Below are 22,649 nucleotides of genomic sequence, written 5' to 3'. Positions count from 1 at the left end.
TTCCCCTTCACCCCCGTGCACAAACATACATAATACAATGAGAAAAAATGTTTCATGAAAGAATATTTACCACTTTATGTGAGGTGCACTCTGACATCTTCTTTTCCATTTCGTTAATTTTTAAATGCTGGTCATGACACATTCAATGACCTACTAATGGATCCCAACCCATTTAAAAATCACTTCTTTAGGTCTTTGCATATGTTAATCTCTCTGCTTGGAATACTGTTCACCTTTTCTTCTGGCCCATTCTTATCTGTCCTTCAAGGCCCAGTTTAAAGTGCTCACCCCTGTCTTTGTTCCCTGGATTAGGTACCCGGCTGTGTTTCTGTAGCACCTCATGTACACCTGCCATTCTCTGTTACTATCGTCTCTTCATTGGTTTGTTCCCCCTACTTGACTGGGGGCTTCTAGATGGCAGTGACAGAGCTGTTCATACACGTACCCCCACTGGCTGGGAAACAGTGCCTAGCACATAGAAGACCCTCAATGAACACTGGTTTATGAATTCATCCATTCTATTTTTCAGTTGGGTAAATTGAGATGTCCAAGATCTCAGAGCAACCAGCCTTGAATTTTTTTCCTATTTGAACAAATCAAGTTATCTCCTGAGAGAACTCACACATTTCTAAAACAGAGCTATTCAGAAGCTTCCAGCTTTAAGCAAGAGCACTTCTCTTCCTGTTACGGCTTAGAGCAGCAGTTTTCAAACTTTTTGGTCCAAGAACCCCTTTACAGTCTCAAAATTAGGGAGGACCCCAAAGAGTATTGATTTATGTAAGATTTTATATATGTACAAATAAGTAAATTTATATATTATCATTCTATTATAATTAATATAGTAATATTAATTGTTAACATTATACTTATATAACTATTATTGATATACATTTACTTACTAGAATTCCAGAATGCATATATTCATTATAGTTATCAATATTTATCAATATTAAGACTGAGAAATTCTTAAAAGAGAACAATATACAAACACACTTTCCAGTAGCCATTAGAGAAACGATATTATCATACATCATGTAAGCCTCTGGAAACTTCACTCTACGCCTGTAGAGTGAGTGTGAAAAAGGCAAAGAACGCCTTAGTGTTATTTGAATAAATATTACCTCATAACACTGAGCATCAACTCTGTTGTATCGTTAAAAATGTTGTATTTTAGCAGAGTACCAATTTTACAAATTTTCCCTATTCTAAAAAAATTTCCTAATCTGTAAACTTCTTTACAACATTTAATGAATGAAACACAGAGATGTGATTTATATTCACAGAAATGGGTACTACATTTTAATAGTGACATTTGCATATGTTAATGTCTCTGCTTGGAACACTGCTCTCCTTCTCTTCTCCTGGCTAATTCTTACCTTCACCTATAAGTACTTTCCTAACATATTAAATTATTTCTTAACAATCTCAGATACTTGTAATCTATGTTAGGAATAATGTGCCTTTTTAAAATAACTCTAAGTTGAGGAACCTCTACATACACTCTTGCTGTTCAACAAAGACAGATCTTGGAATAGGGATGAAAATGGTGATCTATGCCTTCAAAAACGGTCAGTTTATTTACTAGACTTGGGTAGTACCTTGACTAAAGATCAGAACTAGATTGTTTCCCATAGTTAGGAGTATATTCTCCCTGGTTTTCTGTTCCTCAAATACTGCACACAAGATTAAGCACCATTAAACATAACATCCCTTGAGAATACAAATTCATGACACACAGATCTAAATTAAAGTCTCTGATGAGCAATGTTAAGTCTTTCACGACAAATATGAATAGTTTTGTTGAATGGGTTCTCAGCCTAGAGAAGCACCTGAACTAGTCCTTCATTTTCCCATCTGTCTAAGAGGTGAAAGTTCCTGTACTTATCGGTGTTTTGGGTAGCAAGGCTCATGTAATTTCCATACCAATAAATGCCTCTTAGGAAAGAAATGTCAATGACATTAAAATTACAGTATAGTTTGGAGGTCAATGTCAGAGAAAAAGGGACAGATAGGAAAAGAGGGTGTTACCACTAAGCAAGATACAAAAAAAATACTCTACAGAAACATAATTCTTTGGGCAATGGGAAATAACTCAAGACATTTTGATTCAAAGGCAATAATCCAAATATTTTTATAGATTCATCTGAAAAACAACTTTGGATAGATAAAAGAGTTGTTTTATTTTTTATAAAAATAATGTTACAGTGATTTTTAAATGAAACAATGAGATGAAAATGTAAAACTAAAACTCTTCTAAATAATGGTTTATGAGTAAAGCAAGGCAAAACTTGATTTCAATTTGGAATAAAAGTGTGATTATTAAGGTATAAAACAAGAAACGTAACTCTAGGCTTCATTTTACTGTTTACATTTTCCTATGCCAAATGAATAAATGGGTTTTTTCCCCCTTTTCCTTTTCTGAGGGGGTAAACTTTATGAAATGAAATGGTAATGTGTTTGAAAAGTTACATTCACTCTTTCCTGTCTTCTACGACCTCGAGTTTTTACCAGATGTGATTCACTCAGTTATTTTCTTCTGCCCAACCCCCAATACCTAGGTTTCAAACTACTGCTAAGTTTTAAATTTTCTCTCAGTGCTCAGACCTATTGGAAACAGAAGTTTCTTAACAGCAATATTAATGAAGTAAACCCCCACTGTTTATTACCTACGTATATAATTTTCTACTCAAGTACAAATTTCAAAGTTAAGCGTCTTCACCAAATACACTGAGAAGCCCTAGACAGTTGAGAGACACAAGCATGCCTCATGTTGCCAAAGAAAATAAGACCTGACAAACTACAGGCTAAGCATTAGACAGACACATAGAATCAATGTGCTTTTTCTCATGCAAAGAAAAAAAAAATTAGATGCAAACTTTACATTTAAAACTGCATTGTTCCCCTTTAATCTGGCCACCATCCGAGTGGTGATCTGGATGTTAGAGAAGAGTTGAATGGGAGACACTGGCAGGGATTGAAGCTTGGGGATGAATGTGGAAATGTAGAATGGATGTTTCTTTTTTCTGGCTTTGAGTTGACTGTTGTTTCTGTCTGTTTTTTAGAATTGATCCGAGAGGACAGGGAAGTCAGTGTGGGCGGCTCTGAGGAGCCTCCCTCTCTACAGCTGCGGCTCAGAGGATTACGGCGCTTCATCCACAAGGCAACATTGCACAAGTAGCCTTTGAACAAAAGTCATGGATACTATTAATGATATGGTAATCCTTAATCGAGCTACCTCCCAGTAGTGATTATACTGACATGGGAAGAATATCTAAGTCGTGGAGGCAGCCCACAACAACACTGTGTCATTGTTCACCCCAGGCTTGACCAGGACTAACTTTTACCAGCATCTCTAACGTCACCTTTCCTTCTGGAGCCTCCCCCAACCCCTGGCCCCAGCTCCCACTCCCACCCCATCATGGTAAAAAAGTGGCAAAGAAAACCCCAGTCCTAAATCTTTTTTTAGATTTGTTTTTGCAAGTTCCCACACACATTTAGTGTCGTCTCAAAATTCATGCTGTCAACTGTCTCTAGGAACCATTTCCATCTGAGAACAAGACCACACAAAGGTTAGTTCGGTAGGTCTCAGTGAAGATGTTTTAATTGTCTGACAATAGATTCTTCCACCATTTGACTTGCAAATACTGTCCCCTTGCTCTCAGATAACATGTAACAGAATTAGAGAATTTGTCCAAATAAATTTCCAAAATCTCCTTAATTATATTGAGATACCAGTGGTTTACCCCTCTGACATGACTCAAAGACTCTCCTGACTCAAATACTTTCCAACAGAGAAAATCTTAGGGCTTACTATATTGTGGGACTCCGCTAAGGTTCAAACCTACTTATTCACAGACAATTCCCCTTAATAGAAGGAAAGTGACTTTTATGAAGAAGAAATGCATTTGTGATTTTTACATAATTATATGCATGGGATAAACATGTTTACATTAACACTTCAAAGGACTTGTGAATGAATTAATGAAGATAAAGAAACTACACGCTAACCATCATCTTGACCTAATTATTTTTTTCCATGGATTACTAATATTTTAAAGCAATGCCATTTCTCTGTATTCTAAAATATATCTCAATAAAACCAATAGCTACTATAATTTTACAGATACTCTCCTATATTTCTGAGACCACATAATCTTTCTAAAACACTTAATAAGCCATGCTCAGCACACAATCAAGTTGTGACATAAAAAAATATGATTTTTTAAAAAACAAGTATCTCTGGAGAAGATAACTGTTCTAAATCAATTTTTCTTTAGTGTTTCCAAAAAAAATCTTTTGGAAATTACATATAATTTTAGAAGAAATGCCATCTTTGATGAATATGAGATATATACATTTAACCAATGTATGGCTGTAGAAGACAAATAAATTGTATGTTAAATGTCAAATGTTAAAAAAATATTTTCTATTCAATATAGAGGTTTATATTGCACGCTATGACAATTTATGAAAAATTTTAGAACCATAAGACTGTTTAATGTGTTGACTTCTTTCATGTTAAAATTAATAATCAGCCAGTTATTTCTGAAGCTGGATTTGGGGGAAGATGGTGAGGGCATCTCCAAATCTTCCTCTGACTTTATATAATACACTTCTGTAACATTTGGACATTTAAAATAATAATTTAAAAAATAATAACAATAAGTAGCCAAAAAACATGGACTGCTTGGAATGTCTTATCCTCTTTAAGTGATTATAGTTTTGAACTTATTCATATGAAGGTGCCACTATGGCAACTTCACAGTCACAGCAAACTTTAGAGTGAAGGTTCTTAGATTCTGGTTTATGTCCAGACTGGCTACACAAAATAATACATCATGTTAATTAAAAGCATAGAAGCTTTAACCTCATCTGGCTTACCTATTTTTGTCTACCATTCCTGAGGGGAATCATAGCCGAACACCACCAGACCTAAAATTTAACTATAATTTCCATGATCGGGAAAGTATAATGAGAAAAGTGTGAGCTAAGAATGAGAGACCTGCATCTTAACCTCTCTGAATCTGTTTTTAAGTCTATAAAATGGAGACAACAATAGCTGTACTTGCCACCTCACAGATCTATGCTAAAGAAAATGATCATTATTCTAAAAAATTGTAAAGCCAAGAATGACAGTGACCCCATACCACAGAAATATTTTGTGTATCTGGAGTTCAAAGCTACACATCAATTTGCTAAAAGAAAATGATTCATAATTACTTTTGTTCAATTTGGTAATTCAATTTTGGGGGAAAATTTAAGTTTTCCATCACATTTTACAGATAGAGAAACTTTAAGAACTGAAATTTTAAGAACTGATTTACTTGGAGTCACAATGACTAAAATAATTCCTTTTTTCCATTATGCTGCCTACTCTAATTAGAAAGATTTGCTGTCTAATTCAGCACTGTCTAATAGGAATACACTGTAAGCCACAAAAATAATTTAAAAGTTTCTAATAGTACATTTTAAAAAGGTTTTTAAAAAGGTAAAATTAATTTAATAATTTATGTAACCCATTATGTCCAAAGAATTATCATTTAAACATGCAATCAACAGAGAAATCATTAATGGGATATTTTAACATTCCTTTTTCAATGCTAAGTCTTAGAAATCTGGTATTTTACACTTACATAAATGTTCAACTCAAGCCTAAAAAATAATAACAATAAATGGCAAGAAAATATTATTTCCTTGGAATCTCTGACTCTTTTACTTTACATGCTCAGTAGTGACAAGTAGCCTTACTGGTTAGTGCAGATATAACTGCTCGTACTTACTGTCCACAGAGGCAGGGTAGTATTAGGAATCAGCCAGTCTGCTTCACCACTGTTAACTGGGTGACAATGGGCACTGATTTTCTATGCCCCAGGTTTCTTACATGTAAAATATTTACTAGGGTTATTGTAAGAATGAAATGAGTTAGTATTTAGTGCCTGACAACTGGGGGGCATTAAATGTTAGCTCCTGTTGTTGCTGTCATCAGAGAACACATGGGAACTCACTCTCATTTGTGCCCTCCCCCAACAAAATTTGTAAGACACCAAACACATTGGGTCTGTAACAGGATTTGTTGTGCGTTCAATTGTCCCCCTAAAGTATATGCTGAAGTCCTTACCCCCAGACCTCAGAATGAGGCTTTATTTGAAAATATAGTAGTTGGAGGCACAGTTAGTTAAGGTGAGGTTATACTGTTGGCCCTTACTCCAATATGACTGGTTTCTAAGAAGAGGAAAATGTGGCTATAGAGACAGAGACATGCAAGGAGATCATCATGTGACAACAGAGACAGAGACTGGAGTGATGCAGCTGTAAGACAAGGAAGGTCAAGGGTTGCCTGTCACCACCCGAAGCTAGGAAGACACAAGGTAGGATTCTACCCAGAGTCTCAGAGAGAATAGGGTCCTGCTGACACCTCAGTTTCAGAAATCTAGCTTTCAGAAGGATAAGAGAATAAATTTCTGTTATTTTTAAGCCACCCAGTTTATGGTACTTTGTTATAGCAGCCCCAGGAAACGAATATAGGGTTCTTATCCAAAAGGAAGCACTCTGTCTTACAAACAGCCAAGGTTGGATGACTGACAACTTGGCAAATGCAAAGTCTCCCAGAATTAATGGAGGCTTTCATAAAGTCTGGACAGTCCCATTTTCCAAAGGGCTCTTAGGTTGGTCCCTAACTCCATATATGTACATTGGAAGGAGAATTCTGCCCTTGGAGATGGTATCTTAGTGGGACAGCTGCCTGTAAAATGAATGAGCTAAGTCACAAACCCAGAGAAACAATTCCATTGGTTCCTTGGGAATTACACTGGTGAGATCAAGTCACAAAGTCTACCATTCATTTGTTTTTAATGGATGTGGTCATTTTTTGGCCACATTTTTTCCCCAAACAACCTATTTTGATCAAAGCATACTAATTTTAATTGGGTTCTTTAAGAAGGTTATTTCTGTATATCCTTAAAAACTGGGGCACTAAAGATGGCACATACAAAGAAGCTTAAAAAAATAATCTAAAGTGATACAGAATTTTGGATTTTTAATACTCCTGGTACCGTTAACTGTTCTATATACTGTTCTGTACAGTTCTTTGTTCTCCTAAATTATTGACAGCTCTGTTCCTTTCCTCCCCACACGTATATATTAAAAAAAAAAAAAAAGTTCTAAGTCACATGCAGATTTTGTGACAAAATTAGCAAAGAAATAATTTCTTTAAAAGAAATATTTGTTTTCCCAAATCAAGAGTGCTTGGCTCATTGAAAACAGAAAATACTCAATACATATTTATTGTATTGATTTTCATCTGATAATTCTAAAATACTGTGATTTCAATGTTATGTTTTATTAATTCTTCAGATTTCCAAGGGAAACATGTTTCTACTACAGTATCATTTAAGAATATTAAATGACCTCTTTAAATCTCTGTTAATATTTATAAGAATATAAACTGCTTCAAGTAGAACTTTAGACCTAGAAAGCACTTTGGAGACCTTTTGATCTAAACTTCATTTTATGGATGAGAAAACCAGAGCAAGAGAACATTAAAGACTTGACCAATGTCATAAAGTTATTAAACAAAAGTCCAAACTGTTAACTACTGTCACCCAAGTCTCCAGAAACCCAGTTTAGGGCCCCTTATTCCACAACACCAAGAAATAAATATAATCATCCTGGCTGGCAGAGGAGATGCACAGGTAGCAATCAATCAGTGAATTTAAGCAGAGTTTAGACAAATGGTCCCTATCGTTAAAAGAAATAATGCATGCATAGCTCTTAGCATGATGTGGGGTATGCTGTTAAACAGAACCACTCTTGCTGGGTAATTCAGAGATGTACTGTGAAAAGTGGAACCCTGGGAACTTCCAAATCGGATGGACCTGAGTTCTACTGGCAGTGTCCACTCACTGGTTTATGTAATCTGGGAAAACCACTTAATCTTTCTCTACATCTGTTTTCTCACATGCAAGACAGGAATAATAATGAGGTAAGGAATGCCAAATATCGGATTAGTACAAGCACTAGTTGATATCAACAGTGAAGTTACAGTGTTACATGGTATCTTAAATCAAGAATATAAAAATTAAGAGAGCTGACTCCTGTCGTTAACACTAACCCACCCAAAAACTGAAGGGAACAGGCCAGGCTGACACCAGCTGTATCTTTATCACCCCTCTACCTCACTCCTTCGCCACCTCACCGTTCCTTTGGCATTGACACTTCAGCCTAAGTGCCCTGATACTGCTGCCTCTGAGTGTTCGGCATCCTGCTTGTGTTTCTCTTTCTCTATAGGCTCCATATTTTTAAAACTCTGCTTTCCTTCACATCATTCTCAGGCACCTGACCTTGACTTTCTAAGATAATGACTACTTGGTGGATGAATTTATCTAACTATGGTAGCTTTCCCAAGTAACTAGCCTCTGCGATGCTCCATGAAAGAAGGCCAGGTGAGTCTGGGAAATGCTGTACACGAAATCTCACTGCAGCAGAGGCCACCTTTAGATAAGGCCTACCAGTATCTCCTCAACACCCCTGGCTCCCTTTCACTCTGAGGGCTTTCCACTGTAAGCATCTATGACTCCGCCTGAGGACACTCTCTGACTGGGAGAATGTTGTGCCAGCCTCTGCGCAGAGCCAGGGTATTATGCTGCCAGGAGAAATCCTCACCCCATGGCTGATGAGAGCTGACGGAGATCTACTCCAGCTTCCTTGTCCTCAGCTGGCACAGCTCTGAGGCGGTTCTGCACAGTTTCCCAGAGGTCGTCGGTGGGAGAGAGCCCCCAGACGCCCACACCAATAACTTGCTCATTAATGAATCCTAAATTGGCTTCCTTCCCCTCCCTGGCACCCTTTCCTGACACCTTACCAGTACTTCCTGGGATCATCACTGACATAAACTATTTGTCTTAGGATCTGTTTCTTCTCTCTTGGGGATTCAGGACACATGCTAGCAATGTTAAAGGCTATGCGAAGTGTTTTAGGAAAGATTCATTCGACTTTTATATCATTAGAAACTTTATTTAATAAGTTTCCCAAACTTATTTGGCCATGGGAAACTTTTAAAGGGTAAGAGCTCTGACCATCCTATGAAACTAGTGTTCCTCTGGTACACTTTGGGAAATGCTAAACTAAGCATTAATGGCTGACAAATTAAAGTATTACCCATCTCAGAGATATCAGTATCTGAATGGTTTCTTCTGCACACCAGTACCTTCTGACTACAAGAACTGGGTCTGTTAAGGTGAGAATTTCAGTCTCTATGATAGGTATGATGGAAAATAATTTTGGAGGGATGTGTCTTGCCATATCCTTCAAATCAAATCAGGTCTCCTCTGCTATCAAGAGCTAACAGGAAATGATAGATGAGTTTCATGGTTAAAAAGTTCAGTATGTGATTTGGAGGACGGTGCAGGAGCTGTACGGGATGAAGATGGTTATTTCCTGAAATTACTTTGAAGAGAAGTATCTTTAGGAAGAAGAGATCATATTTCAGTGGTCTCAGCCAAAAACAGCAGATGCCTGGGACTGTAATATCCCTTAAGGTGTTTGAGGAATAATGGTCAATACTGATCAGAATTTTAAATACTTAAGTCTTGAACTACTCTGTGAAATCCATAAAAGAGTAAAAACCTGGGTTCCATGACAGAGAAATACAGACTGGGAATATTTTAGGAAACATTTTTGCTCTACCTTTAACACAACCACTGGCAATAGCCATGTAAGGTCCAAACTAGAACTCACTGGGAGGAAGCAGTAAGGAGTCCTGTAAATGCATAGTGCTTGGGAGGTAAGTGAGTGGGCAAAAGGTCAGTGTGTGTGAGAGGGTGCTTAATTCAACTTGGGAAAGTTCATCTCCAGGACCTGACTTGTGCCACTCACAACAATTCTCTTTCTAACTCTGCCATTTATACTCCTCTCCCTTGTCATCTCTGTCACACTATCCCTTCTCATGTCCATTTTCAGATACTGAGGTATTAAATATTTTTAAATGAATTGCCATGAATCAATGTTAAAAGATTCTACTTTTTTTGTTAACATTGCTTTTTGAAAATCTTTGTCACTTGTAAAAGACTAATAAATGAGACACAAATCCATTAAGAGAAATTTTAAATAATCCTAATTCTTTTGGAGGTCCATTCTCTGAATTAAAAACATCAAGAATAGAAAACAACTAAGGAATGAGAAAATGTGAAGGAGTACCGAGAATCAAACATGGCCAAGAAACTGGAGATATCTGACATTTCCATCTTCATCAAGGGGGATTCTGTCAAACAGCAACTCAAACTCTTCATCAGTAATCTCCACACCAAACCTGAAACAAATAGCAGTTAGCATCAGTCACCCCCAAGTTCACATTTGGGTCACCCATACCCACAATACCCTAAGCATATGGCTGCCATTAATGCTTTGTTACTGCTGCAGTCCTCAAGATCAAGAGCACCACGTGAATATCAGAGGTTAATCAGGGTTTTGATCGTTTCAGCTTTCTCAAAGAAAGAGATTCTACCACAGAATCCCTGCATTGGTGGTGCACAGAAATAGAAATACCGGCACGTTGAATTGTGTGTGATTGTCTTCTATAAAAAGTTATTCATTACACTAAAACACTGGTATTGCTTAAACAAGTTAACTCTGAAAGGCCTTTCAACTGGACTGCTTAGCATGAAAGAAAAGGTAGAGAAAAAAAGTGCCTTTCGAAAAACAGCTTCCTAATGCTTTTGCAAAGCATTTCATAATGGCTCTAAAGATATTTTGCATACAAATATTTAAAAAGTGGCAGTGTTTATTCATCAGCAAGAAAGTGTTTTCATCTCTCAAGAACAATCAAAACATAATCCTTGAATTACTGGCATAAATAAGAATGACTTGAGCAATAATAATGAACAAGGCATTCATTCATCATTTTGCAAAGCTGGTAAGACCCAGCTGACTTTTGGAAAAGAGGGGAATATATTTTCTTTCGGTGAAAACATGAAAAACTGTTTTTTCCATTTTCATTATTAATTTCTTGATAATTATAAAACAAACACATATGTCATCAAGAATAATGCAACAAGCAAAAATGGCTCTCTCATAAGCTGCAAAGAATAAAGTTGTCACATATTTGTATTTTAAGTACTTGAATTTGAATAGCGTCTCAGGGACTTTGTATTTGGGTTCCTTTTTGTCACTTGCATGAAGTTAGGAAAAAAAGGATAGAATCAACTATTTAATGAGACACATAACACTTTTTATCTTATCCTTTGTTACACTTTATTCTTTTTCATTTCTTAACAGTGAAGTTACCAGTACTAATGAATAAGTCTTTGGCACTTTGCCTGAGAAATTAAAATTAATTCTCAGGTTTTACTCATAAATTCTTAAAAAAGAAAATAAGCAGGTTTTTTCACAGACATACTGGAAAAAATACCAGACTAAAAGTTAAGAGAACTGAATCTAGTCTATATCCACCATTATACAGTTGTAATCATGGCAAAATCACTTAACTTCCATATTTCAGTTTTCTGAACACTCCAATAGTCTGTAAAGTCTCTTTATCTTAATTAGCAGTAGTCACAGGATAACGAGATAATGAAAATAAAAGTGCCTTGAAAAATAGAAAGTATCATAGAAATATTATGTATTGTGTATTACTATTACTGATACAGAGTACAGGTTTTAAAAAGAATCTTCAAAAAATATTAGATGAGATTGCTTAAACCTAACAGGGACATAAGCGGCCCTTTTCCTCAAGAGGCCGTCTCTCTGGGTGGTGGTATGCTGTAGGAGAGAAAAGCACGGCTTCAGATTAACTATGCCAACAGCTGAATCTGAGCTCTGCCACTTAGTAGCTGTTTGTGGCCTTAGGTGATTTACTTAATTCCCTGAGCCTCAGCTTCTATATCTATAAAAAGAAAGATTAATTTTAAAATTGAACAAGTGGATATGCATACATGTAATATGCACATGCTCTCTTGAACGGGAAATGTATTTTCTTAATAGTTAAACTACTTTCATTCTATTGGTGGATAAAATGAGGCTCTCCCTAACACTTCACTTCAATCCCACCTGTGTCCTAGTCACTGTCATACCACACTACTTTTATTATTACTTTCTTCGTTACGGTCTGAAATTATCTTACCGGTTTACTGACTTCTTGGTTATTGACTGCCTTTTGTTCCCACCTCTTACGTAAGCTACATGAAGGGAGGCATCTTGTTTATCTCATTCACCACAGTATCCCTAGAATCTGTACCAATGTCTGGAAGGTGCATAACAAATATTTAATAAGTGAACAAATGAATAACTCATGTCTTCTACAAGGGTATGTGTGCTTATAAAAAGAACTTTTAAAAGCTACCATTCTATTACCCATTCTAACAGAAGATATCTGGATGCCCCATAACAGTGAAAAATTAAAGTTAGATATTTTTGATTTGGAATACATTTTACACTTCTAATTAAATATGGGTATCTTATATTCACAAATTTAACCTGAATTCTATTAAAATAATAAAACCACATTTATTCATTCTTCTAGTTGTTCAACAAATATTTTAGGACCACCTACTGTGTTAGACATTATATTAAATGCTTGAAATACAGAGATAAGACATCTTACTCTATAGCAAGGAAAACAGACAATAAACAAGAAACTGCAATAAAATGTGATGAATGTTATGATAGAAGAAATACAAGATATTAAGGGAACTTTTAACAACATGTCCTAATTTAGACTAAGGTGAGGAAAGGCTCCCTAAGGAAGGGATGAGCTGAGCGTTAGCTAGGTGAAGCAGAGAACCAGAGAGAAAGAGCATTTCAGGTAGAGAACAGGTACATTCTGGAAATAAAAGGATCTCAATTTTACTAAAGCCTAGAGTTCAAGTGAGAGAAGGGAGAGAGACCAGGCTTGACAGAAAGATGAATGCCAGGCTGGACAGGCACTATAAACAGGCACTTTTAAGAAATAAGGGCTTTATCTGAAAGGCACAGGAAGCCATTGTGATGGGTTGCTTGATGTGTCAACCTGACAGTCCCAAGCTATTCATCAAACATTAACCTAGGTGTTGCTAGATTTGGTTGTGAACGTATTCTGCAAACATGATTAAAGTTCATAATCAGTTGACTTTAAGTAAGGGAGATTACCACAGACAATCTGAGTGGGCTTGATTCAATCAGTCAAAAGGCCTTAAAAACAGAACCAAATCTTCTCTGAAGAAGAAATTCTGCCGGTGGACAGCAGCTTCAGCCCATGCCTGAAAATTCCACCCTGCCCTACCCGACAGCCTGCCCTGTGGAGTCTGAACTTGGCCAGCCAGCTTCAACCAGTGTAAACCAATTCCTTACAATAAATCTCCTAGTATGTATCTCCTGTGGGCTTGGCTTCTCTGGTCGAACCCTGACTAATTATACCATTAAAGGATTTAAAGCATGTAGTGACCATCAGATTTGTGTTTTTAAAGGCACTTTATCTTAATTTAGAGGGATCTGAGAGGAAACAATACTTAAAGTCAAACAGACACTTCGGAAGGAGGCTGTTGAAACAGTCCAGGTTAGAGAAAATGGTGGCTTAATCAAGACAGTAAAAGTACAGATAGGAGAAGCAACAGATTAAGGATATTTCAGAAGTAAAAGATACAACACTTGATTTTTGGTTTGATGTAGGAAGTAAGGGAGAAGTAGTCAAGGATAATTCCTGGGTTTCTGGCTAGGGTAACTGGGTAGATAGGGGTGTCATTAACTGAGATAAACGAACACTGGAAGAGGGACAGGTCATGATGGTGTAAGTGAAGATCATGAATTCATTTTCAGACATGTTAAGTTTGGACTATGATACATTCAAGAGGTAGTGCCCAATAAGTAGTTAAGAGATATGGGTCTGAAGCTCAAGAGAGCCCTTGGCTGTGGATATAAATTTGGGAGTCACTTTTATATAATTTATATGACATGTATATAAATCCTGAGGCTACAGGATTAGATGAGATTGTAAAGAAAAATACATAAATTGAGTTGAGAAGAGAACTTAGGACAGAGATCCTATTTAAGGAATGAACAGAGGAAGAGGTGCTGGCAAGAAAATTTAAGAAGTAGTAGAACAAATGACAGAAAGGAAGCCAAGAGAAATGGTAATGGAAGCCAAGAACTCAGTGGGCTTTGAGAAGGAGGCAGTGGTCAGCCATTTCAAAAGCAGTCAAAAGGTTAAGCAAACTATGAATTTTTACTGAATTTGGACATATGGAGCTGATGACCCTGGGGAGAGAGGTTCTAGTAGAGTGATGGGGTCCAAAACCATATTGTAATGGACTGAGGAGTCAGGGGAACTTGAGGGAATAGAGACTGGGAATGCAGATCTCTCTCAGGAAGCTTAGATAAGAAGGGGAAAAGAAAGAGAAGACAAACAGGAAGGAGAGGTAAGTCAAGGGAGTCTTTTTTTTTTTTTTTTTTTAAGATGAGTAGTATGAGCACTGTTAAACTGTTAAATGCTGACAGGGGCAATATGAAGGTAGAGGTTAAAAACAGAAAAAAGATAAGGAATTACTGATAGATCCTGTGAAAGAAAGATCAAGAGTACAGGTAGAAAGGAGAAAAAAATACCTTTCACAAAAATGGGGAAATGAGGAAACAATGGGTTTATAGGCTTTTAAATATCAGGGGCTTCCCTTTTTCTTCCCTTTTTACTGTGAAGTAAGATGCAAGGTTATTTACTGTGAGTGAGGCAGGCAAAGAAGGTGAGGGTATGTGTTTTGAAGAAACTGGAAAAGGTTTGAAATAAATATAGTGGAGAATGGGATACAGAGTCTGACTAAGAGAACATAGCAGGGAGTGACAGAATATGTTGACAGCCCAGGTGAGGTTGGTGACATTGAATTTACAGTGGTATAAATCTACTCAGTACTGTGATTTTCCCAAGCAACCGGATGCAGGTGAAGATAAGGTGGACAGTTGGGCTCATCAAGGTCTGGGAATCTGCCAGATGGGTATGAATGAAAGACAGCAAAGCAAGAGAATTTATAATATTGACAAAAAAAAATGCGTAACATGTGGAAAAATAAATCTAATCTGTGTTCGAGCTTAGAGCAGGAAGTGCGAACAGTGACGGACTCGGGAAAAAGCAGAGGGGTCAAAGAATGGGAACAGATAGAAGATACTAGTCAGGAATAGGCTGAAAGTATGATTTCATAGTTGTAGTTATTTTGGATAATGACATACTCTGTTGGGACAGACACATAGACATGAGTAAAAACTAATATCTACTTAGAATTTAGTATGTTCTTAGCACTGTGCTAAGCATTTTACATGCATTTTTCCCATATAATCCCCACAACTACTGATTAAGTATTATTATTGTTTCTAATACCGTCCTGGTCAATGAGATACGTGGTGCCTAAAGATGGCAGAAGAAAAATGGTCGGGAATTGGCACTGAGGAGAGAGGACAATGAGCAGCTTCCTATTGAAAGGGCTTCTGGGGAGGCAGTGTCCTTGGTGGGGGACCAGATTACAGTTAAACTAGACTGTAACATTTAGAAGAAGTTAAGGATGTAGCAAAATTTATTCCTTGTGGATTGGGTGTTCTGACAGGCACAGTGGGAGGATTTTAGAAGGAGGCAAGGAGTGAGAGTTCAGAAGAGGGAACAAGAAGCCCAGGTGAACATTAGCATAAGAGAACACTGAGAGGGTATACAGGTGAGACAGTTGAGGGGGTTACCTCACAGGCAATGTGACAAGGAAAATGGGAATGAGGCCACGTGGATTTAGATTTTAGAAGAAACCTTCAAACAAAACTATCCAGCCCCTATTTTTAGCTCATATCTCATTCTGTCTCTACAGGCAATGGGGTAAGTTACTTAAATTCTCAGACTATAATAATAGCCAAAATTTATGACTGTTTACTACATGTCAGACACATTGTGTGTATTAATTTACTTAATCCTTACAACACCACTATGAGGTATGTACTATTATCACCTCCATCGTACAGTGAAACATTAAATAGCTAGTCTCTGGTAGAGTTTGAATTTGAGCCCTGCTCACTGACTCTGGAGCCCTAAAGCTTTCCATGTTGCTATTCTTACTGCTTGAGCAGGGCTGTCATTTCTCTCCCTACAACTGTCTTTCCTATATTATACACTTCCCCTAACAGAAAAGGTCTCTCCACAATCTTTCCAGAAAAACTTAAATGTTAATGTATGACAGATTATGACAATGTCAGTATATCCAAAGCTAACCTTTAAAACTATACTCTGTAAGTGGATTTTGAAATAAGGACAGTTCATCTTGGACTTTATCCAAGAGAGCTTACATTTTTGAGTACCCAAAGACACCCCTTACTTAGAAGATAGTCTTAAAGCATATAGCCCAAAGATAGTATTTTAGCACAGATCTAGTGTTTAAAAATTGTCTGTTACATAATAACTTTATTCAATCCTCAGTGTGGAAACTAGCCTCTGATATTTCTCCATGAGGACAAAAAATAAGTAACTGTCAGGCTTGCTACTTTAAATTCTATAACAGACAATGTCTTGGTTTTGTTTTGGCTTTTTCTGGAATTTTCCGTTTAATATTTTCAGGCTGAGGTTGACTTCAGGTAACTCTAACCATGGAAAGTAAAACTAAGGATAAAGGGGGAATTACTGTTATCTGTGTACAGAATGCAAGAAGTAATAAAAAATAAAGATTCAGCAAAGAAACAAACCACATTTGGATTCTATCTTAATGTTGATTTAGCAGTTAGACTTTGCTTTAAGAGGATGGTACTTCCAAGGAATCTAAAAGACTTAAATAGAAATGTGGTGTAAGGACTCATATTTAATGAAGGTTATTTTATTTACTGCAACAGGTAAGTACAATAGGAAAGCTTAAAACTGAAATGTTTATGTATCAATTACTTTTGAGTTCTTCAGTAATGACTTTGTAATTTTTATTAAATTACATTCTTTAGGAACCAAAAAAATACAATCTATATTAGCTAAATGTATTTTTGAATAGAGACAATACTATGCCTGCTATCATAAATTCAGGTTTGTTTCACTGTATTTTAGCATTTATTCTTCAACCAAATACCTGAGGACAGGACCATATATTTTCCTGATTAATCTATGTTTATTTGGATACCTAAATTATTTTAGTGTGAGATTAAATCATATTTAATATTCAAAAAGTATTTAAGAATGATACTTTTTTCTTTAAAGAAGTATTTGGGGATTGTTTTTACAACGTTCTTTAATTTCTTCATTCAAGCTTTTCCCAACTAGACTACTTTTTCTTTAAAATATAGACAAGTATATACAGCACAGAAAAAACAGTATTTTTCATCACTTCTGTTCCCTTCATTATTGCCAAAATCTTTAATATCCTGTTCTCTCAGATAACATCTGTGCTCCATTATAAAATAAATTCTCAGGCTATGGAAAAAGTATCTTCAGCCTTTATTTCAAAGTGGAGAAATAATTTAAGCTAATGTTCCATGCATATACTCTTCTAACATTATTAGATGTTAAAACAAGAGCACAATATCAAAAAACACTGGTCAAACCCAGGGTGATGGAAAACCCAGTAACCCATAACACATATGCTAGATCTCTTGGCACAAGACATAGCTGTTACCTGTCCTGAATAATATGTATTGTCTTTTCTCCATCCTGTGCTCCAAAGTCAAGCTGAACTACCCTCATAGATCCCATGGGCTTTAACTGGAAGGGTTCTAGCGGACCAGGTGGAACTGAGCCTAAGATATGAGAATTACTACTGTGATCTTGGCATTATCAACCACAAGTAGTCAGGGTCACTCCAAACCCCCAGAGGATCTCCCAACTGCCTTTAGGGCCGTATCACCTCGATAGATAGAGACAGATAGATAGGCAGATAGACAGACAGACAGACAGAAAAGGAAAAGAAGGAAGGAAGGAAGGAAGGAAGGAAGGAAGGAGAAAGGAGAAAGAAAGAAAGAAAGAAAGAAAGAAAGAAAGAAAGAAAGAAAGAAAGAAAGAAAGAAAGAAAGAAAGAAAGAAAGAAAGAAAGAAAGAAAGAAAGAAAGAAAGGAAAGGAAAGAAAAGAAAGAAAAGAAAGAAAGAAAGAAAAAAGAAAGAAAGGAAGGAAGGAAGAAAGAAAGAAAGAAAATCTGTATCTATATATCTGGAAGGTTTTGTTGTTTGTTTTAAAAAAAAAATCAAAGAGAAGGATATTTGATATTGTAGGGTAGTCTTTTATTATGTTAACCAAAATGAACACCAGTGAAGTTCTTTGAATAATGGCTTTTTTTTTTTTTTAAGAAATCTCAGCACAAGTAATAAAGTGGGAAGTACTGGGTTTCAGTCCTCAGTTCAGCCTCTTGCTAGACTTTAGCAAGTCTCTTAATCTCTGACAGACAGCTTCTTTATCTGTGAAATGAGCAAAATAACCACTTTCAACCTACCAACCTACAGGATTATTTCTAGGGTCAAAACGGTTAATAAACATGTAAAACTACCCTATTAATTCTAAAGCAGTCTCTTGATGCCAGACACTGATAATATTAACAATACAGTTGGGTAAAGTCACGTCTGCCTTCACGTCAATGCTATAACTGAAGTTGGGTGGCTAATGCCCTCACACTCCCATTGCATTCTCTGTTCCTCCAGACAAAGTAAAACCCGGTTTCTGCTGAATTTGATTTAATTTGAGTTACTGGGAAACAAAGCAATTAGACAATGAGTAATAGTCCAGGCAGGATACAGCTGAAGATTTGCACAAAAGAATGATGAGATGTTTGATCCTGAGCAGGTGTTCTCCCTAGATTGTCTAACCTGAGGTTGACTGAGTTTGGAAAATGCGGCTTGTTCCCAGGTGTGTAATCGCCGGGGCCATCGGCTTTTCAGGGTCGTGAGAGTCACCGGAGATCCTGTGGGAGGAGGTCAGGGAGATTTTCCAAGTTTTAAGGGCCTAGGTGGAAATCTTACCTCGAAGAACTCTTGTTACCGCACACAAAGGCTCTTCCTGAAGGAGCAGAAGGACAACTCCAGTCTGTAGCGAACTACCGCCTGCGGCCGCTAAACTGCGGACAGGCGCTGCATGAGAGCCTGCGGCAGAGAGGCATGCCGGGAAGGTGCAAGGCATGCCGGGAAGCTAGGGGGCACGCCGGGAAGGTGTGGAGCATGTTGGGAAGGCACAGGGCATGTCGGGAAGGTGCGGGGCATGCTGGGAAGTTGCCATGCTGACCACTCTGAGAGAGAAAGAATGGAATGCAGGTCTCTGGGACCTTCCCAGGACAGAGGTGGCCCAGGAGCAGAGGATGTCTTCAGTTACTCAGAAGGGAAATTGCCCTTGTCGTGTCCATTTTAGAGCTGTTCTTACAAGACAAGACAGCTTGGATTGTTTACAACTGGCACCTCTTCTCCAAAGATGTGGCTCCCTCTTTGGGTTTCCCTAGTACCGGAGCTTGGTCCAGATCGCCCAAAGGGAACTGTTTCCTGTGGCCTCGTCCCACTGTTCGGAATGTTAACTATCCCCACCTGTACTGACTTCCTCATCCTGGCTCTTTAAGTCCTCTCTGCCTGGATTCTAATTTTGTATAATACTGCGGGGAGAAATGTCCCTGAAGTTTTACTTTTCCACCTGAAATAGATAATACAGGCCCTCAAAGCCTTCCAAAACCATACTTTAAATCCCAGTGTAAGTTTTTTTTCATTTCAGACAATTTAATCTTATGCTTGTATTAATTTGGGACAGAGCCCTAGCCCTGTGTGAGTGGATTATACGTGAAATCCTATTATATAGAACTCTACTGGACCTGACTGAAATATGCAAACAAATTGGAATACAGCTTCTGTGTCATTTTCAACACATAAAGGATAGAGGATTTACCCTTTTTCTTCTCTCTTCTACTTACTCTCTGTCTCCACCACCCCTCCCTTTTTTTTCTCTGTATAACTGTGCCTGAGATTGACAATGCGCTGGGTAGATTCTTGGTCTAATTTCACATTGGAGGTTTTCTTAAGTAATAAGTGGAAGACTATGCTAACTCCCAGGTGGAATTATCATCATTACTCTCTTTTTCATAAATAACCTAATCTAGTTAGTTTAAGATTGAGGGCAATTAGATCCATCTGTGTAGATTGACCACTGCGATCCAGTTAGCTTCCAAATTTTGTTGTTTTCTTAAAATATGATTTAAAATATTCTGTTAAGTGTAGTTACTTATAAAGCGTTTCTTGCTTTCCCTTTCCTCTTAGTGCCTTGTGATTTGTGGGAAGGACTGTCTTTAAGTTAAAAGCAATTAGAGTTGCTTTATGGGATTTACAAAAACAGCAGAAGAGTTGAAGGGCATAATTTAAGTTAATCAGAAAAAATATTCAATCATTGAAAAAATATTAATTACATCAATAGGTAAGTTATGTTATTATAGATTATGTTTAATATTCTATTTTAAAGTGAATACAGTGTAACACAGAACACATAATCATAATCATCACCTATTGAAAGTCTATCACATGTCATTTTAAACTGACAAACATTTTTAAATAAAATTTAAACATTTACTTTGGGATCACTATTTCATAGATAAAGATATAGATACATGTATTGATATAGATACAGACACACCTCTGTATAAATTACTTCAATGTTGAGTTTTACTGTAAATAATAAAATTTTCTTTTTTAAACTTTATATGTATTGTTTCTTCTTTGCAATGTAACTTACTTCTATACTTGTTATTGATTTTTTCCTAATACATAGTGGAAATTATATGAATTTTATAAAAAATATTTTGAACAAAAAAGTGTGGCTCATAAAACTTAACACCCTTCCATAATAAAGGCTCCCTCCCTCCCCCAGAAATAACTACCTTTGGCTGCTTTATGCTTCATCTTCCAGATTTTTACCATACATATACTAACATACATTATTTCTAATAAAATTATATTTGAAAAATTATTCTGTCACTTTATTTTTTTTACTGACTCAAACTTAGATACCTGTATTTTGTATGCTAATTCTTCTTAAAAGCCTATATGGTACTGCGTTGTGTGGATGTAACATAATTTAAAACCAACCCCTTACTACTGTATGTATTTGTTGTCTCTAATTTCTCCTTACAGCTCAGCCTCTTGTACTAGGGCTTTCTGCTTTTCCATTGCAGACCACCCTCCCATCAGTTTGATGTTTTCTAATGACCCAGGACCACTTTAATTCTTCTTCATTTAGCTTATTTTCTGAAATGTTTTTCTGACTTTTAGGTCTTGTCCTTTCCTTTCGATTCTTCTCTTTTTATTCTCCTTTTTCTTTTTTTTCCATTAAGGACAAAGATCCTCTTATAAACCAAGTCTCACCTCTCTGGTACCAGTGTGCTCTCCTCACACTCTTTCCAACCCCAGCGGTGAAGAGAAAGAGGCATTGAATATTAGGTTTCTGATAAGAAACAAGAGGCTGCTACTGGCAGGGAGACTTGTCAAGATCTCCCTCATTCTGAGCACTCCATTCCCACGTGAACAACAATGAATGGAGATTTCACCCGCCCACTCCACATTGTTCAAGTTGTCCTTTGCCCTTTCTGTCAAATCTTGGCACCCAGGAGACAGCAGAACATGTTCTGAATTCAACCCTGGGGAGCCACCGATCAATATCACTTGACTCTTCTTACCCATGAGTTGTTCTCTTTCTATGCTTGACGTGGAGTGAGGCCCAGGCTATTCTTCATCATGGCCCCTTCCCAGTGGGCCCAGCTCACCCCTGTAGGGTGGGATGACTCTCTCCACCCCCTAGGCAGAATGCCACAGGCAGAGGGTAGAGCAAGGACGAAGTGCAAGTCTAAGTCTTAGGACATAGGTTCTCTTACTACTTCAGCCGCCGGCTCAGAGGCTGTGGACAAGATTAGTATATTTTACCTCTTAGGTATTAAATATCAGTTAAGAAAATTAACTGTCTATTTAACTCACAGAATACTATAAGCATGGAAATCTTAGAAACATTTTGAAGATAAGCTCCCAAAGAAACAGTTTATTATTTGATATGTCTCTTCTCCTTTTTTGTACATATATTTTAACTGATTTCCTTTGTTTATATCTGCAAATAATTTCAGGTTTCTCTTGCTGTATGTACCTATTCCTTTCCACAAATTAGCTCTTATTTATGAAATATAGATAATATATTTATATTTATTTCCAATGAGACCTTCTTTCAACAGAGGTTTTTGTTGTTTTTTTGGGGGGGTGGGTTCAGAGAGGGAGAAAGATATGCTTGTTATCTTTTTTTATGTTGCTCAAACTTACTTTGTATCTGAAACATTCTCTGGAATTTTTAAATGATTATTAAGGCCTTAATTTTAAGTGGCAACTTTCAAATAAACATAAAAACTTTATCAGGAGACTAAACTCCTGACTGATAGTAAGTTAGGTACTTAGAAAATTAGAATAATTCTTCTAAGCCATAGTTAAGTTGGTTAGAAAAGCCACAACTCTAAACCAACTTGGTATTTGACTGACTCTGGGCCAATGTCTTAATCTGTCTGTATCTGAGGCTTCCAACTTTAATATTGGTGGAACTTTGATGCCAAATGCCAATAACCTTCTTTTTTCGTTTTGCAGCTTTTTATTTTGTTTATTTTTTAAACAAATTTATTGTATAATTTGTGTATAGTAAACTACACATATTTCAGATGTATAATTTGATGAATTTTGATAGATATGTATATATATATGA

The 22,649-nt window shown here is 36.8% G+C and overlaps 1 long non-coding RNA gene across 1 annotated transcript in view; it reads right to left on the bottom strand.

Moving 5' to 3' along the window:
- Positions 1–2,242: 2,242 nt before the first annotated feature.
- Positions 2,243–22,649, bottom strand: part of LOC116659998 — a 35,934-nt gene continuing 15,527 nt past the window's right edge. Inside the window, exons 3-4 of the long non-coding RNA XR_004315353.1 lie at positions 10,195–10,306; positions 2,243–3,179 (exon numbers count right to left, since the gene is read on the bottom strand). This is a non-coding gene — a long non-coding RNA (uncharacterized LOC116659998). The remainder of the gene's footprint in view (positions 3,180–10,194; positions 10,307–22,649) is intronic.

This window comes from Camelus ferus, chromosome 26 (genome assembly GCF_009834535.1).
Source record: "Camelus ferus isolate YT-003-E chromosome 26, BCGSAC_Cfer_1.0, whole genome shotgun sequence".
Taxonomy (NCBI): Eukaryota; Metazoa; Chordata; class Mammalia; order Artiodactyla; family Camelidae; genus Camelus; species Camelus ferus.
Note: the sequence above shows the minus strand (reverse complement) of the source record. Positions and strands in the feature narration are given on the sequence as shown.